At 43.4% G+C, this 4,840-nt stretch overlaps 1 long non-coding RNA gene across 1 annotated transcript; it reads right to left on the reverse strand.

Moving 5' to 3' along the window:
* Window positions 1-706: 706 nt before the first annotated feature.
* On the reverse strand, window positions 707-2,773 carry LOC128421870 (uncharacterized). The gene is made up of 2 exons (XR_008332384.1): window positions 1,935-2,773; window positions 707-1,705 (listed from the first exon to the last, which is right to left on the reverse strand). It is a non-coding gene; the product is annotated as an uncharacterized LOC128421870 (long non-coding RNA).
* Between the last annotated feature and the right edge of the window lie 2,067 nt (window positions 2,774-4,840).

Consider the following 4,840-nt stretch of genomic DNA (forward strand, 5'->3'; position numbering starts at 1 on the left):
AGGCCTTTGGCCTGGGTACAGCCTGACTCCCTCCTTCACAGAACTCTAGCCCAATGGTTGCCATCAATTTGATTTGAATTAATTTTATAATGAAATGATTTTAGAATGTTGTATTATTTTATTGTTGTTAGCCGCCCTGAGCCCGGCTTTGGCTGGGGAGGACGGGATATAAATAAAATTTATTATTATTATTATTATTATTATTATTATTATTATTATTATTAATTTGCCACTAAGTTTTGCCTAACGTGGAAATTTGATGGGAATTTTAAGCTTTCTTCCTGAGGAAGTCTGAGGATAGTAAATATGTTCTATAACATCACTGGAATTTATTTCTCTCTCTCTCTCTTTCTCTGTGTGTGTGAGAGAGAGAGAGGAGAAAGGGGGTGCGGGGAGGTGCAGTCCACCCTGGGTGCCATCCCTGAGGGGGGCTGACATTGCGGCGATGCCCCCAACATTCGCCGCAGGCAGCGCCCACCCAGGACACCACGGGCAGTGCACCCCCAGGGAGGCTTGCAGCAGCCAGCGCACCCCCCCCCGGGAGGCATGTGGCAGCCCCTGGGATGCGAGCCCCACCCCCAGGTGCATGCTGCTCCGGGTGCTGGAGCACCTAGCTCTGCCTCTGATGTGTCCAAGAGAGGGCAGACATATCTGCAGAAAATAAAATGGTTATTCTAATTAATGAAATACACACTGTACACATGGCTTTAAAAATAACTATCTGAAGTGTTTAATGCATCCATAGGCGTGAAAAGCAACACAGTAAAAAACAAAAAGCTGCTATGTATACATTTTGCAAGTCTTCCAATATTAGTTAATATATATATTGTGCATATAATGATTATAAATAGACCTTACAGATTAAAGCGTATTGTATGTAGTTTGTGGCAGGTGTTAATAATGAATGATTTCATTACATTAATAGACTCCTATAAGAATTCATCTTCGTAAGTCAGTGGTGGCTGGGGGGCAGTGGCGGGATGGCATATATGGCATAAGAGTTATTCTCCTGTTACATTCAACTAGAGTACCGTCTATGTACCTGTGTACATAAATAGTTGAGCTATGCAAAGCAATAAATGTACACACTTTCACTCAGACACTTGTACATGTGTACAGATAGTGTAATAGGTGAAGACGCCTACACACATGCCCATACCTCTGAATGATTTCATCCCATGATGACCCCTTCCTCCTTAGCTGCTGGGCCAGGAAGGAAACCCGAACACTGCCAACATATGGGTATTAGCCAAGCAGCTTGGGAGGAAGCCATGGGGCAAGTGATTCCTCTGCTTCTTTGTGGGATGAGTCTGAGATCTTTAAGTACTACCAAAATAGGGTCAGATCTGCTCCCGAGAGTCTCATATCACTGGCTAATCATTTTGGCATGTTGTACATGCTGCTGTGTGGACTGTACTGGTTGTCTCTCTCCTTTCCCACCAACCCCCTGCCTGCTCCTGTGACTGCTGCTTTTCTGCCAATAGCAGATGTGGCAAGGCATGTGGCAGTGGCAGGAGCAGGTAGGTGGTGGTCGGAGCAGCGGCAAGGCAAGGTGGCGCTTCCCATTTCACCTCAAGCTGTAAAACAGGACATGCCTGCCCCTGGTTTGGTACACTGTAAGGCATCTTCCTATACCCCTCGCAAGCTCAGTATAGTTGTCATGTGACTTACCAGGGTTGTGTCTAATGGAAAGATCACAGCTAAGCTCCAACTGGAGCTCTGTGTAGATGTGCTAAAGAACAGCAGTGGTCTTCAACCTTTCCAGAGGTGAGTGCTACCTGCAATCCCAATCTGCAATACACAGGAGTTGTTTATTGTAGAGGACCTTGGACCAAAACGACCAGCTTGCAGAGCTGAAGCAGGGGCGGTGAAGACTGATGGCAACACATTTCCCCCCTCTGTCTGAGTTCTGGAAGCAATCAGCATAGCAACACAGGAAACTGCCTTATAGTGAGTAAGACCATAATCCATCTAGCTCACTACTGAGAGGCAGCAAGACTTGGAGGTTTCAGGCAGGGGTCTTTTCCTAGCCCTACCTGAAGATGCCAAGGATTGGACCAGGGCCCTTCCTCATGCAAAACACTGAGCTATGGATCCCAACCACTCAATTCTCAGATGCCTTTTGCTTTGACAAGGAAAGCATTTCCTTCCCAGCATGGTCTTTCTTGACAGGCAGAAGCTGACACCAGAGGTGTTCTTCAGTTCTTATTGCCAATTTAGCTCCACACCATTTCTCTATCTTTTTTTATGCATGCAGAGTGTGAATATTATTAGAATGTGGGGAAAGCAGAACATTAGCTAACTTATTCCAAAAGTAAGTTCCTGATCTTTATGCTTTGGCAGTCCTTGAGTGTTGTTCCTCACTGACTCCCTTGCATGCTCCTTCCCAATCCACACCCTTTACCAATATTTAAAAACACATTCCAAACATAAGCAGGGGCTGGGTGGGGTGGGGCAGAGATTGGAGAGATTTCAATAGGCGGGGAAGGATCCTAGTAGACTGGGCTTTAATAGAATAAATAGCACAGTAGCTTTTTCAAGCAAAGTAGCAAACATAAGAAGCTCCAATAAAATACCACACTATTTGGCAGGGGTGTGTGTGTGTGTGTGTGTGAGAGAGAGAGAGAGAGAGAGAGAGAGAGAGAGATTAGTCTTGTACAGAGTTTTCAGAGTTCTACTGGAGCTCTGCTTTTCAGGCGGAGCTCCAAGCAGCTTCCCACGCAGAGCAGCAGGACTGAGTTGGCAAGGCGCAGGTGGCAATCACATGAAGGCACAGTCTTGGCTAATAGTCAAGTGTTGGGCACCACCAGAAAACACTGCAGCAGCAAGCAAGTCTACTTTCTTCCTCAGCTATCACAGTGAGAAGTCTCTCCCAGCACTTCCACTTCATCCCACAGTGTAGTGCTTGCTTCCATTGTTGACTGTGGTTTGTGCAAGGCTGTGTTTTATGGCTTAGGCAAGACAGTCACCATCTTGGCATGTTGTCAGATGATGAGGCAGATGTTCTGTTGCCGGGTTAATAAAAGCTGGCATCTGCAGGACAACAGCACCAGAAGACCTCTGACCAAGGAGTGGTTTTCCCCATGTTCCCTGAGTCCATGAGTGTTGGGAGAGCACCATTGCATGCAGCTGAATTGAGCCCTTTCATTTTAGAAAGGTTCTCCTGAAGAAGCCAAGAAAAGTGGATCTTTTGTAATTTCTTAGAATTCAGTGTTGATTCTGTAGCTCAGCAGCGAAAACAGACATTTATCTAAGTTTTCATAGTATCTCAGAATGCAAGTCTTAAGACATGTATCAGTAAATCATGTTGGACTAGCCCTTATATGCTACCAGCCACAGAAGTCTACAGTGTAGGATTGTACTTGATCCACAATACATACAGTTAAGGAAAATGGGTTTTGAATGGAAGTTAATACAACCTGCCATCCTCAACATTCTTACTTGGAATATAAGTTCTTTTATGAGTAGGACTTATTTCAAGGTGAATATGTTTAAGATTGGAGTGCAACTCTCATTGCCTGCATGGAATCATGTATTTAGGAGGACAGGGTGTCCTCAAAAGCATATTATACTCCATTGCAGCAGTATTTACACATGACTGTCTCTAGATGAGGTAGAGAGACACAGCTGTTTCAGGTGGCAGGTTCTGAATCCTATAAAATCAGGTTTTCTAGTATAGCCTTTTCTCCAACTAAGTTCAAGAAGTGACCTTTCATATGTGGTCATACAGTCTGGTCTGTAAAATGGGATGATTTGGGGTTGTACAACTGATTCTAGCTGTGTTGCATTGATGGAGATGGTAAAGGAGAGGGAATGCAAATATAGAAAGTTTTGCCACAACAGCAGCAATATATGGATTTGGCTAATAGTCAAGTACTATTTTTCATATGCCAGCTTTGGGATCAGAAACAGATATATGATATTTTCTGTTAGTTTAGGTCCAACTAATCTTATAGGTTGGGACGGGTGGGTGGAGCATATGTAAACTACAGACATGGTCATTTAATTTCCTGTCCCCAGGAAATGACAGGACCTGTAGTTCTGTGAAAGGGACTAGGCATCATTAACTGATAATTCCTAACATGCTTAGCAAGCTACTACAAATCCCATGGTTCTTTGGGAGATGCTTCGGCAACTAAATTAGTATAAAACCACTATAGGTTTTTTTATATATATATATATATATATATATATACACACACACACACACACACACACACACACATATATATATATATATATATATATATATATATATATATATCTCCCTTTCATGGATCATTGCCTTGCCGTGGCGAAGGAGCTTGAATAACTCAGAGAAGCTATGAACTATGGCGTGCAGGGCACCCAAGATGAACAGGTCATAGTGGAGAGTTTTGACCAAACGTGATCCATGACCTGGAGCTGACTGTGGCTCAGATCATCAGCTTCTTATAGCAAAATTCAAGCTTAAACTAAAGAAAGTAGGAAAAACCACTGAGCCGGTAAGATACAATCTAAATCAAATCCCTTATGAATACACAGTGGAAGTGAGGAACAGGTTTAAGGATTTAGATTTGGTGGACAGAGTGTCTGAAGAACTATGGATAGAGGCTCACAACATTATACAGGAGGCAGCAACGAAAACCATCCCAATGAAAAGGAAATGCAAGAAAGCAAAGTGGCTGTCCAACGAGGCCTTACAAATAGTGGAGGAGAGAAGGCAAGCAAAATGCAAGGGAGATAGTGAAAGATACAGGAAATTGAATGCAGATTTCCAAAAAATAGCAAGGAGAGACAAGAATGCCTTCTTAAACGAGCAATGCAAAGAAATAGAGGAAAACAACAGAATGGGAAGAAC

The sequence above is a fragment of the Podarcis raffonei genome, chromosome 10 (assembly GCF_027172205.1).
Source record: "Podarcis raffonei isolate rPodRaf1 chromosome 10, rPodRaf1.pri, whole genome shotgun sequence".
Taxonomy (NCBI): Eukaryota; Metazoa; Chordata; class Lepidosauria; order Squamata; family Lacertidae; genus Podarcis; species Podarcis raffonei.